This window comes from Myotis brandtii, unplaced genomic scaffold, assembly GCF_000412655.1.
Source record: "Myotis brandtii unplaced genomic scaffold, ASM41265v1 scaffold525, whole genome shotgun sequence".
In the NCBI taxonomy this organism is placed as follows: domain Eukaryota; kingdom Metazoa; phylum Chordata; class Mammalia; order Chiroptera; family Vespertilionidae; genus Myotis; species Myotis brandtii.
The window spans coordinates 1,716,470-1,730,629 of NW_005369915.1; positions in this window are offsets into that span (position 1 = coordinate 1,716,470).

Sequence of the window (14,160 nt, forward strand, 5' to 3'; positions counted from 1 at the left end):
GTTTCAAGTCACATAACAAGATGGAGGCAGACCTCCAAGTTCACAGCCAAGTCTTCTGATGATTTGTCCCATGCATTCCCACAATTCCAGAATGCTTATTTTTGGTGTGCGTGGTTTGTTGTTGTCATTGTCTACTTTCTCTTTCTTTCTTTCTTTCTTTCTTTCTTTCTTTCTTTCTTTCTTTCTTTCTTTCTTTCTTTCTTTCTTCCTTCCTTCCTTCCTTCCTTCCTTCCTTCCTTCCTTCCTTCCTTTCTTTCTTTCTTTCTTTCTTTCTTTCTTTCTTTCTTTCTTTCTTTCTTTCTTTCTTCCTTTCTTTCTTTTTTCTAAGCTTAGAGAAGCAGAGATTCAACATGGAGGGGAAAATATTATCGCATTTAACTCTTGTAACACCTTCTAAGGTAGATGTTATTTTCTTTAAGTTTTACAGACCATCAAACATTATATAACTTGTCAAAGTCACAATAAAGTTTATAATAACAGAGCTGGGATTTGAACTTGACTTATTTAGCATCCCATTTCCTCTCTGGGATAGATGGGGGTAATTTTTGCCTCAAAAATGTTCAGGTCCCACCTTTGCCTTACAAACACAACTAGAGATAAAAATGATAATTTCAGACATTTTCAGAAATCCCTTCTCTTCATGATGATAAATTTAAACTTGAGAAATTCTATTTACCAAACAGGTTACAAAGTCTAAAATGGGAGAGTGTTTCCTTTTATTCATTGTGTATTTCTGCACATCCCTATAAAAGTTCCTCTGGACATCTAATATCTCGCTCTACATTATTAATTTCTACACATTAGAAGAATAGTAAGATTTTATTAAATCTTAGAGATGCAATCTTGAAAATGTAAGGAACAGGATTAGTGAGAAAAAAGGAGCGTGGGACTCTGCAGCTAAATAATACTATTTTGGTCTATTCTTCTTGAAAATGTATAATGTTTTCTCTAATAAATGAATAGACCTAAGGGTCATTTTTTCTATTCTTCACTTCAAAGATAATAACAAAATTCAGGGAATTATTAGTTTTGTATCTGAGAGCAATTATTCCTCTAGCTAGTCCTTGATTTAAGTAGGCTTTATTAGACTGTGAAGTATGTTGGCATTTACCCAAGGGTCTATTGTTTTTCTCAAAAGAGTTTTGCTAGCCAAATATTTTTTAGTAACTAAATCACCTGATCAGAGACACTGGGATATTATTTAGTTTAAAAAGACTTATTTGGAGGAATTTGATTTAAATTTAAATGAAATTCATCTTTAGATTCTGCAAAGAGAAAACATCATCTGAGCAGAAGAGTATAGTGATCATGAACTTGGGGCTCATGGTCTAAGCCAGTGGTCGGCAAACTCATTAGTCAACAGAGCCAAATATCAACAGTACAACGATTGAAATTTCTTTTGAGAGCCAAATTTTTTAAACTTAAACTATATATGTAGGTACATTGTTATTAATTAGGGTACTCCTAAGGCTTAGGAAGAGCCACACTCAAGGGGCCAAAGAGCCACATGTGGCTCGCGGGCCGCAGTTTGCCGACCACGGGTCTAAGCCATTGGTGCTTGGGTTAGATACTAGGATCAACCATTTACTAGCTGCGTGATCTTGGGTACTTTTCTAAGGCTCTCGATGCCTCAGTTTTCTCATCTATAAAATGGGGATAATACCACTTCCTACTTCATCCGGCTATTATGAGAACTAAATGAGTCACTGAGTGTCAAGTACTTAGAAGCATGCTTGGTTCCTGGAAGGCCTTAGAGAATGTTTAAACCAGAGCTTCTCAGACTTGGGTGGGTATTAGAATTTCCTAAGGAAGTTGACAGAAATACAAAGACTAGGGTTCTAGTCTACCTCGATGAACTTGGGCCTTTATCTTTTTTATTAGCTTTCCAGGTGATTCTGGTACACATAAAATATTAAGAACCACTGGTTTAAACAACATCAATAAACACTAGTTTATCTTTTACATATGCCAACCGTGGTGTTCAGTAACAAAGACACAGGAAATGCCATCTGTCAGGATTCAGTTACAAATAAAAAAAAAAAGGCTCTAGCATTCTTAAACGGAAACAGATTTGATACTGACCATTGAACACTTACAAAGTAGTAGGAAAGCTTTCAGGAGCAAGTTTTAGAGCAGGGCTCCAGAAATGACTCTCAGAACAACACTGCCAACGGGGGCCCACTGAAGTGACGGCTACCTTCGCCACAATCAGGGGTGAGAGAATCAGTACCTTCAGGAACTGCTGACTTTGAGGATACAATGCCTTAGCTGCCATCTGGCGATCAGCAGGCTACCTCAACCACCACAACTGCCTCTCAACACCCTCAGAGCCTGGGACTTGATACCAGAATGCTGCTGCAGAAAACCCCAGAATCTTCTTGTCTGTGTTTGTCTCAACAACACCCACACCTGCCTCACTTCTACTTTCCAAATCTCCCATGAGAGCATCTAATTGGGGAAACTAATGCACATTTGTAACTAAAAGAGAACATTTTGAGCTCCTGGCCTCCACGGTACAGGAAGACACACTGGAGGGAGGTTGAGTGCCCATCTACCGCTTCCACGTAGACCAATGTATTTGTTGGCTAGGGCTGCCATAACAATCTCCCACAGACTGGGTGATGTAAGTAACAGAAATCTATTTCTCACCGTTCTGGAAGCTGGAAGTCCAAGGTCAAGTTGTTGACTGGTTTGGTTTCTCCTGAGGCCTCTCCTGCTTCCTGCTGTGTCTTCACCTGACCGCTCATCTGTGTATGTGCCCATTCCTGGTGTCCCCTCCTACGGACACAAGTGTCCTGTTAGATTAGGGCCTTCCCCTTGTGACTTTGTTTAATCATAATTACCCCTTTAGAAGCCTCGTCTCCAAATACAGTTACACTAGGGTTAGGGTTTCAACATATCAATGGGGGGCGGGGGGAGGGCAGGGCATAATTTAATCCAGAACAATGAGTAAAACAGGCCTCGCCCTAGAAAAATTTGCTCTAAAAGAAAAGTTATAAACACAGTCACAGGTGCTAAGTGTAAAGAAGCAGGCAGAGATTATGGTGACCTTATAGCACAGGACAGGATGTAGGTGTCTTTGATGATGAGTTATATGTGTCTGTATAGACCTTATAAGTAGAGTCCTTATCTGTAGTCTTCGTTTCCATTCCATTCCATTCTAGTGCAAAGTCAGGTGCCCAATAGTGAGGCCAAGAGATGGTACAAGATGCTGCCTGAAGGAGGTGGCTGACATTTCGGCATAAATCTCCACTCCTTGGACTTCAGGGACAACCTGGTGGCCGTGGGAAGGGGGAGACAGAAGATTGCTGGTTAGACCCATTTTATTGACTGAAAATACATCATAAAGGTGACAATTTTGAGAAGAAGCAGATACAGTGCTAAGACCTTGTGTGTGTTTCCTCTAAGTCTTATCTCAGAATGAGCTGCATTTCCCAGGATTTATATCTGAGCTGTTGCCAATGACTAGCCTCTTATTTGTGGTGCCAGGAAGACCCGGATGCTCATCCCTGCAGGATGGCATTCCCGAGGATTACTGCGGAAAGCATCCCAACCCTGCAGTTCAAGCCCTCTACTCAATATCATCCCTTTTTTTGTCTAATTTATTTCTGCTCTTTAATCTTTTTCCTTTCTTTAGAATTTTTACCTGTAAAATCATTTAAGTTAAATAAGTTCATAATAACCAATTAATAATCATTTTACTTTTAATTATCTGTCTCTGTGTGTTTTATTCAGTCATGTTTTTTAGTTACTCCTAACTTTTTCCAATTGCTCTGCTTGTCTTCTAGGACTTTCTCTTTTGCATTGCAAGTTGTAACTTCGTTTTCATCCCCAAGGAAAGAAAGAGATGTCATTAAGGCCATATGCCTTAGGCTTTCAGATATTCATTTAACAAATGTTTATTCCGTGTCTTCCATGTGCCCGGCTTCATCCCAGCACTGCAGGCCCAGCAGTGGACCAGAATCTGGTCTTACAGCGCTTACACCCCACAGAGGAAGTGCATGGTAAAGGCGTAACCAAATTATCTTTTTAAAAGGACGGACGATGTTAAATAATCCTGATTGGTTTAAAGAAAATGAGACACTGTGATGGGGGGAGGTGTCTGTTGTGTAGATTGGGAGGTCAGAAAAGGCATCTCTAACATTTGACAAGACTGACCTAGTTTACTTAGTCACCGACATCAAACTGTGCTAATCATCTAAATAATTAATACAAACTTAGAAGTAACTATTGCTGTGCGACCAAATGAAAAGCAAAGGAAACGAAGCACCGGCTGCTGGCAGTTGGAAATTTGGTAGCTCTGAGCAGTAAGGTTCTGCGGGTTGATGAATAGATGTGGGTGAGAGCAGACCTTTCTCATTCAGCACAATCTCCTGCTTTGGTGTGTTCTGTCCCCCACGTCCCTACTGTTTTCTGGGCACCAGGAATTTCTTCGCTGAACTCAGATGATTGTGAATCCTTGAAGCTGCGAGTTATGTGTAGCTGGTCTTTGCCGTTAGTAATCAGCAGAACTCAGGGGTTAGCCTTCCAGAGACCCTGCCATTGTACTGAAACTTTTCCTATCATTGCCGTAATGAGCACTTACATTTAAAACACACCTTATCATGCCAACGGTATGCTGGCTTCTGATTACAAGTTGCAGCTCGATTGTTTCAGTTCTTTCTCTTACATGATATTTTTCCTTCAACTGATTTTTGATTATATGAGTTGTGCTGTTTTGTATCCGACTATGTGATATTCATTCATTAAGCTAGCAATCATCCAAATCTGTGCCTTAAGTTTGCAATTATATTCCAGGTAGAAACACATTGATCCTTGACAATAATGCAGGCTTGAATTAGATTGTGTCCATGACTGTAAATAAGGATGATAAAAAATTTAGGCAGCCCGGCTAGTGTGGCTTAGTGGTTGAGTGTCGACCTATGAACCTGGAGGTCATATTTCGATTCCCAGTCAGGACACATGCCCAAGTTGTGGGCTTGATCCCCAATGTGGGGCATGTAGGAGGCAGCCAATCAATGATTCTTTCTCATCATTGATGTTTCTATCTTTCTCTCTCTTCCTCTCTGAAATCAATAAAAACACTTTTTTAAAATATAAGCAGCCATAGATACTTGTGAATAGCTATATTGTCATTATGTAGCCAAAAGGCCTAGACAATTGATTATTTGGAGAACTCCCCCCCCCCCCCCCCCCCCCCCGCCACCACCCAATTTTCCTTCAGATGATTCAGTGTACATGCAGCCTAGGAATTGTAAATGCTCAATTTAACAGCAGATCACAATGTACCAGCATGAGGTGTCAGGCTTTCCTCAGGAAGAACAGTTTCTCCACGGACCAGTCCGGTTTCTTAGGAATTCTTTGACGTTAATCTTGAATGTAACCTTTGTTCTTTAAGATGAGCTTCTGAATTTTAAACACAAAATTGGAGACAGTTAATGACATATAACAAACAGCCAATTCAGATTTCATTGGCTTTATCACTCAGTTAAACGATTTCCTTCCTTGTAAGGCCAAGCAAAACAGAAGGATGTTGAATGGAAAAATCTTGGAGACAAACAGATCATCTCAGAACGTTTTGAGTGAGCTCATGGAGCCTGGGTAAAGAATAACCTCTTCTATTCCAGAGTTGGATTTACTCCAGAGGCATGCCAGCTAGCATTCTCTAGGTTTGAAGTTTATGGAATAAATGTCTTTCTGGAGCCACCAGAGGCCTCGGGGCTTGTAAAACGGTGCCATGTGGTACAGTGGACAAAGACCAGGCTCTCATCCTGGTTCTGCTACAAATTAGGTGTGAGGCTCTTTGGGTCTCAGTAACTCATCTGAAAACATGATCTCTAAAGATCTTTCATCAAAAATCTATGATGGTGTAAAGCTAACAAGGAGTCCAGCAGCTCAGCAATGCTATATTTTAAGGAAAGATATCTTTGGTAAGGTGATGAAAGAACCCAGGATTAAAGAGAATCTGTTGACTTTCTAGTATTCAGCTAAATATTAAAGTTCAGCCCTAACCGGTTTGGCTCAGTGGATAGAGCATCGGCCTGCGGACTGAAAGGTCCCAGGTTCGATTCCGGTCAAGGGCATGTACCTTGGTTGCGGGCACATCCCCAGTGGGAGGTGTGCAGGAGGCAGCTGATCGATGTTTCTCTCTCATCGCTGTTTCTAACTCTCTATCCCTCTCCCTTCCTCTCTGTAAAAAATCAATAAAATATATTTAAAAAAATAAAGTTCATGAATATATACAGAATTATAAACTAATAATAATTAACCTAGGGAGAAAAGGTACTGATTATCATAGATCAAAACAAAACATTGATAGGCACTGGAATAGTGACATCTCCTATTTTTCAGGTGTACTAGTAGTTCAGTTGTACTTATTGAATAACAACAGCAGCAGCAGCAACAAAAAAGCCAACATACTATACCGGGCCTGTGTCTAAATAACAATACATCTTAAGAGACTTTCTTAGTCAGTTTGATGTTTAGGCCTCACATCATCAGCTTCCTTAAATTAAAGCATTTTGTACATCAAAATTACAACTAAACTACAGAACAACCATCATTCAGAACTGCTTGAAATCTAGCTGAACGGAAGTCCTACAACTAAGAATATAAAGAAGAAGCCACACTGAGACTCGTAGGAGGGGTGGAGACGTGGAATGTGCTGGTCTCACACTCACATGTGGCAGATAAAAATCAGGAGGAATATCTTGGCTGCAGAGTTCCCCTCTGAGGAGCAAGGTGATCCAGCCTCACACAGGCCCCCCCCCACCCCCCAGCTTAGGGTTCCAGCACCAGGAAGAGAAGTCCCCATAACTTCTGGCTGTAAAAGCTAGTGGGAATTGTGGCTGAGTAAGAAAGAGGGCTGCTGGAGTCCCAGGCAGTTCCTCTTAAAGGGCAACATGCAAACTTACTTGGACTCACTCCCTCTGAGTTCCAGGTCTGGGGATGGTTGAAGAGGTGAAAGAATTAAGAAGTACAGATTGGTAGTTATAGCATAGTCATGGGGATGTAAAGTGTGGCATAGGGAATACAGTCAATAATATTCTAATAACTATGTATGGTGTCAGATGGGTATGAGATTTGTCAAAATGATCAGTTAGTAAGCTATGTAATGTCTAGGCACTAGGTTATACATATGAAACTAACATAATATTACATGTCAACTATAATTGAAAAAGAAAAACTGATTTCAAAGAAAAAACTTTTTAGAAAAAAGTAAAGAATTTTGATCTGTGGTTCTAATTAATCAGAATAATTTCTTGTCCTTAATTTTTTTTATCTATAAAATAGGAGGTTTGGCCAAAATAACTCTAAGATTCTCCCCACCTCTAAAATTCTGAGTCTATATTTTTAGATAGTTTGGAAATCGGGACTTTAATTTATTAAATTCAACCAAATATAAGGAATGTATGCTGAGCTTTGCAAGACCCCAAGAGAGGAATACCTTGCCAGAAAGCAAAATGGTTTCCTAAACAGTTTCATTTCAAAAAGGACACTTCAAGTCCTATATTCTCCTTTTCCCCCAGAAAACCTCTCCTGCTGCGTGACCTGAATTACAGATTCATGTGTTTAACTTCAGACCTTATCTTCTGGTAAAATACAAATGCCTTTGGAAAGGTCACACATTTAACATTATCAGTCATTTTACCTTTGTTTGAATGAATTTTTTTTCAGTCTGACCCTGTCTGGTTCCATAAAAGATTTGACGCTGCTTCCTGAGAATGAGTTGAGATCCGATTTTATGAAAGCCCAAAGGGGCCAGGGGAGAACACAGGAAGGAGGGTTCCACCAATAAGAAAAGCTCTATGTAAATTGCACAGTGCTGTAAAAATATTAGAAGTTGTTATTAATAACAGGGAGAGGCCGGCTGGCTAAAGATAAGCCTTGCTCATTTCCCAAATGATTCAGAGTCTGCTATTTCAACGTGTCAAATTGTTCTTTATTCTTCTATGAGTCTTAATGTTCCTTTTGTAATTCTTTGAACACTTTGTTTGAAAAAGAAATCCATTCATAATTTGTTCTTTACCTTGCTCATGTTGCTTCCCTATTTCCTGCATGGCATGAAGTTTTCTTAGCCGCTGCCGCAGTCTGGGACCACTATTTGCAGTCTCATGATCTTCTTTATTTCCTGGAAATGCAAAGATCTTTTCTCTGTCTTTGCAGAAATAGGTATCTATTAAGCTCAGAAAGGAAAAAAAGAACGACTTTAATTTGAAATAACTCTCTCAACATGACCAGAGCTGACTGGACCAACACTAATAGGTCTGTCAGAAACAACAAAGACATAGCCCATTTTCGAAGACACAAAAATCAAGACATTTCTAAATTGTACTGTACAGGTCAGGTCTCAAAGATAACATAACCTTGAGAAAGAAAGAAAAATAAATGCTTAAACCCTGAGAATTAGACCGACACTATGTCAATTTAGTAGAAGATGCCAGTGCAAGAGGAAGAGTCAGGAAAGAGAAGCAGTCCTCTGGGGGTAGCCTTTCTGACCCTGCCGGCAGAACCTAATATTGAATAAACAATTAAAATATCTTATTAAGGAAATGTTTTTACCATTATGTAACTCTTGGCCTGAATTTGCATTCTCTAAAACAGGATTATAAGATCAAGTTCTTTTTATATGCATTTATCTTATAAAAATAAAGTTAAACTTCAGTGTTATGTACTATTAGGCCTGCCCATATTTAGTCACTGGCCGTATTGCACACCCAGCAATGGGAAGTACCCGGGCTGAAGGGTTTCAAGAAGGGCTGACCATGGTTGTCTGACACATTACACTTTCAGCAGTGTGGGACACATGGACTTGAGCAGGGGGAAGTGGCTTTAGGTTCTGTGCTCATGTTTCAATTAAATCAACCCCCCTAAATGGGTCAATAACAACAACAAAAAGATACCTGCAGAGAAAGCATCAACTCAACTATATTGTATTAATAATCAAAGGACACACATGCAAAATAGCAAAATTGTATTTTGCAACTCCTGGTACAAGCCCTTTGTCAACCACATGACAAAGACAGTATAAAAAAACAATGGTATAACTAGACATATTCCTTGACAATTTTAATAAATCTATGTAAAATATAGGTTTACATCCACTTTTTTAAGTGCTTGCCCTCACTTTAAATGTACCTTGTAGTTTAGCTATTACTTATTGATAGTCTGGAGACATCACCATTTTTAAGTCCCTTAAAATCAAGCAGGAAAGGATTCTGGGAAGAAGGCAGAGTAGGAAGTGTCAGGAATCCATCTACCCACTCAGGCAACAATCACACTGACAGAATCTGTCTGATGTAACAGTTTGGGGAACTCTGGAGTCTACTGAAGGTTTGCAACTTTCGGGGGAAGGCTTGGATGGTCAATGTTGGTCAACTTCAGCTCTTAGCTCAGCATCAGCTACCCGTCACCCACTCTGGAAGCAAGGAGCTGTGCACATGTTCCTGGAGCCACTTGCATGCAGCCTGTGGGAACCAGGGTAGGCAATAAAAACCATGCAATACTAGGGATCTGTAGTCTGATTCTGATGGTGGCTTCTGATCGCAGAGGTAGACACAGAGGTGGCCACTGTTGTCGCACTTCCCTGCATTGTGTTAAGCCCCTGTTTCTCCAGGTGAAGTGACTTCCAGCAAGTGTAAAGGGCTGGAGCCTTTGTTTTCTCCCTTCACTTTTTCTTTATTTCCTTTATTTCTTTTTGGATTCCGACATTAAAGACTAGGACATTCAAAAGGACACACATAAGGGGGAATTAGAGAGTCACCGCATGCCGGAGGAAAGGCGCAGGCTCAGAAAAGGCCCAAAAAGGGACTTAATTTACAACTCAGGTCGACTCTTGGCCAAGATACGGTCCGCAGCAATCAAAACTAAGCAAGGCAAAGCAAAGCAACAAAGACAAAAACCCAGCGAGACCTGGGCAAAGGGGAGAATGTGATTTCCAGTTACCACATTATTAGACACAAATGTCCAGTTTTCAACAACAACAAAAACTCACAAGGCATACAAAGAAATAGAAAAGGGAAAAATGTACATATACAAAGGGAAATATATACATATACATTTAAAAACTGTCTCCAGCCCTAGCTGGTTTGGCTCAATGGATAGAGAATTGGCCTGTGGATTGAAGGGTCCCAGATTCGATTTGAGTCAAGGGCACATGCCCTGGTTGTGGGCTCAATCCCCAGTAGGGGGAATGCAGGAGGCAGCCACTCAATGATTCTCTCTCATCATTGATGTTTCTATCTCTCTCTCCCTCTCCCTTCCTCTCTGAAATCAATAAAAATAAATTTTTTTAAAAAAATAAAAATAAAGTAAAAACGGTCTCCAAGAAAGACCTGGTGACCTATTAAGCAAAGAATTTAAAACAACTGTCTTGATGGTCAAAGGTTGAAGAAAGACATGATGAAACTCAAGAAAATGATGTATGAATAAAACTGTAAATACCAATAAAGAGATAGAAAGACTTAAAAATAAACCTAAAAGAAATTCTGAAGCTGTAAAGTACAGTAACTGAAATGAAAAATTTACTAGAGGGATTCAAAGGCAGCTTTGAGTAGGCAGAAAAAAGAAACAGCCAACTTGAGGATAGGACAATAGAAATGATCAAGTGTGAAGGACAGAAAGAAAAATAGATTTTAGAAAAGTGAACAGAGCCTAAGGGACCAGTGGGACACCATCAAGAAGAAAAGGAGAAAGGGGTGGAGAGAATATTTGAAGAAACAATGATCAAAAACTTCCCAAATTTGATTTAAAAAAAAAACATGAATATAAACATCCAAGAAACTCAAAAAACTTCAAGTAGAATGAACTCAAAGAGAACCCACACTGAGATACATTATAATCAAACTGTTGAAAAACAGAGAATGAATCTTATTAGTTCACTGCAAAATAACAATAACACACCCATTATATATTAACCTAAATATTTTCATTTAAAAGAACTGTATTTTTAGAAACAAAAATTAGTAGGTAAAAGAGATTTCTGCACATCTCTCTGATGTCTGTTGGGCTTAACAGAAGACAGCTGGGTTCTTCAATCTGCTGTGGTATTCAACCTGTGGTGCTATGTTGCTTTGGTTGATGAAAGCAATCCAGTGTCACATAGCTGTGTAACCAGAAAAGGGGGAAGTGTTTTGATATCCTTTTCAGATACTATGGATATTCTCCTTTGATAGCACATCAAGTCACATAAAGAAGTCAAGTAGTCAGCCCTGACTGGGTGGCTCAGTTGGTTGGAGTGTTGACCTGTACACTAAAAAGTTGTGGGTTCGATTCTGGGTCGGGGTGTGTGGAGATGGGGAGTGTGGGAAGGACAGGGGCAGCAATCTATATTTTTCACTCTCTTGCTCTCCCTTCCTCTCTCTCTAAAATACATTTTTTAAAGTATATTGTTGGGTGAGGATTAAAAAGAAAGCGAGCAGGCAGAACATGAAAGACCCCCTACTACTTTTCAGCAATATTTAAAATCATGTGCTATCAATCTAGCACTTTACAAAATTTGGTTCAATTGAGTGAGAAATATTTGGAATGCTCATAGTAGATGCCTTAAGACTGAAACCAAACAAGCCACACACCACTGGTGGAAACACTAGTTCCTCCCAAGGTGGTGAAAATGGCTAAAACAACACATTGAAAACAGTATGATTAGAAACAAATACATACTCATGGGCCAGGAAATATTATTGGAAGATGTCAAAAATAAACCCTTAAAATTTGAATAAATTAGTGTTAGTACAAGTTAAGTGGTTTGGGAAGTTTTATTGTATTGGAGGAGAACACAGACATTGCTGGCATGCTTCACTCGATAGAGTTTTTGGGGTTCTGTGTCAGTACCCAACAGAAGAAGCATTACTTTTTGTGTCTTTTAGAATCTCAAAGGAAAGGAATCTAATGGAAGACTTCAATAGTGAATTCAATAGGGTATGACTCTTCCATTAAAAAAAGTCAGAGCCTAGCCGGCATGGCTCAGTGATTGAGCATCAACCTATGAACCAGGAGCCCATGGCTCAGCATTCCTGGTCAAGGCACATGCCCAGGTTGTGAGATGGATCCCCAGTGTGGAGTGATCCCCAGTGTGCAGGGAGGCAACTGATCAATGATTCTCTCTCATCATTGAAAAGATGTTTTTATTTAAAATCTGTGTTAGTCTTACTCCTGATGGGGCAAGAGTACTGGTAGCAATAAATAAATACATTCCTGGGGGAGATTGAAATATAGCACTGCTGGTTTGTGTAGCATTCTAATGACATTCTCTTGTCATCACAGAAAAGGCCAGCAGATTGGTAAGATTTACATGTTTTTTTGGTTTGTGAGTAACACAAAATAGTATTATCTTTAAATTTCACAATGATTTTGCCATGAGATAACTGCTTTGTCTGTGGGGTGTGCCGCATGTTTCAACAAGATGAGAAATGACCACAAAACCCTTGGGGACCTGTGGTGAGCTGAGTTATCGGTCTTGGTTATTCATTCTCCTGCTATAAAATTACACTCCAAACCCTTGACGTGGACTCGTGGTGAGCAGAGTGCTCTCTCTACTTTGGATTCTGGATTTAGCCTGTGACTCATTTTGGCCAAGGGGATGGGATGTTAGAGCAGAGGTAAATTACACTAGCCAGTCCCTGAGAAGAACGCGCCTGGGTTGCTGCTGCCTGCCAGCCTGGGCCCTGGAATGCGCAGCCCAGAGCCAAGTCCATTAGCCCCAGCCAAAAGCAGTCACCCCAGACCTGGAGCAAGAAAAAATGCTTACGCCAGAGTTCACTGAGGTCGTCCAGTGATTTCTCACCCAGCATCGTATCAGCAACCGTAGACACCCCACAGACAAAGCAGTTATCTTAAGGTAAAATCGTTGTGAAACTTAAAGATAATACTCTCTTTTTTATTTTTTTGTGCAAATAAAATGTAAATCTTACCAATCTGACCTTTTCTGTGATGACAAGGGAATGTCACTAGAATGCTACTTTACAGATGTTTTTGAAACAAGTAAATACGTTTGATCTGTCACTTCAAGGTAAAGGTAATTTTTAAAGATGAGTACAAAGGTCATTGCTTCTTGCTAATATATTTATGCAATGGAGGGATTATTTTGGAAACTGGTGCTGGGAATTTTCCACAATTATTTCATGTTACTGTTCCAAAGAATTTAAGTTTGTTACCTGTAAAAGCAGCCATATGTGCACACTTGAAAAACATGGAAACTGAATTTTCTGCTGTTTAAAAACTCTCTATTGAGCTTAAGATCAGTGTATTTTACTGTGTGTAATAATTCTTTTTACTAAGTAAAGAATTTCTTTTTTAAAAATATTGTTGAAAGTATTACACATGCCCCCCATTTTCTCTCATTGACCCCTTTTAGCCCACCCCTGTGGTGCCCCAAGCCTTCACCACCCTATTGTCTGTGTCCATGGGTTATGGATATATGCATACAAGTTCTTTAGTTTATCTCTTCCCACCCACCCACCCTCTCCCGCCTTCCCTCTGAGTAAATAAAGAATTGCAATGGGTTTGAATTCCATTTGTTAAAAATATAGACAGAACACCTTACAATTAGTTTACAAGAAAAAAAATGATTGACATCAGGGAAGATGGAAATTTCCTAGCTGGAATTCAGTAACAGCCCTTGCATAATTGATGGGTGGGAATGAAAAAATGAGTATCATGATTTGTCAAGCAAAGCAAATGACACACTAGTTTGGTCCCATCTACATATCTTTGTGAAGCATCTTTTTCAGCTATGATGAACATAAAATCAAGTGTCAAAATAAGCTGAAATTAGAACCAGACCTTTGAATTGCCATAATACAAAATGGTAAATCAAGACTTTCAAAAATGGTGAAGCACATTCAATGACTTTGCTGCTACTAAAAACATTGTGATTATTAATAATATATGGTAATGGATACAAATAACATATTGAGTACAAAAGATTTATGTATAATAAATAATAAAGCTATTTTAAAATATCTTATTTTATATCATTTTAAAATATCCAATTTGAAAATTTTATAATGATAAAATTATGGCACATATAATAAGCAAATCATAGGTAAGTAAACAGACTTGAATTCAATGTAAGCCCTCAAAAATATTTTACCAATAGGTATGGCACAATCAGAAGATCCAATACCACTCGAGGAAGAAAAAGGGGGAGGAGGAGGAGGA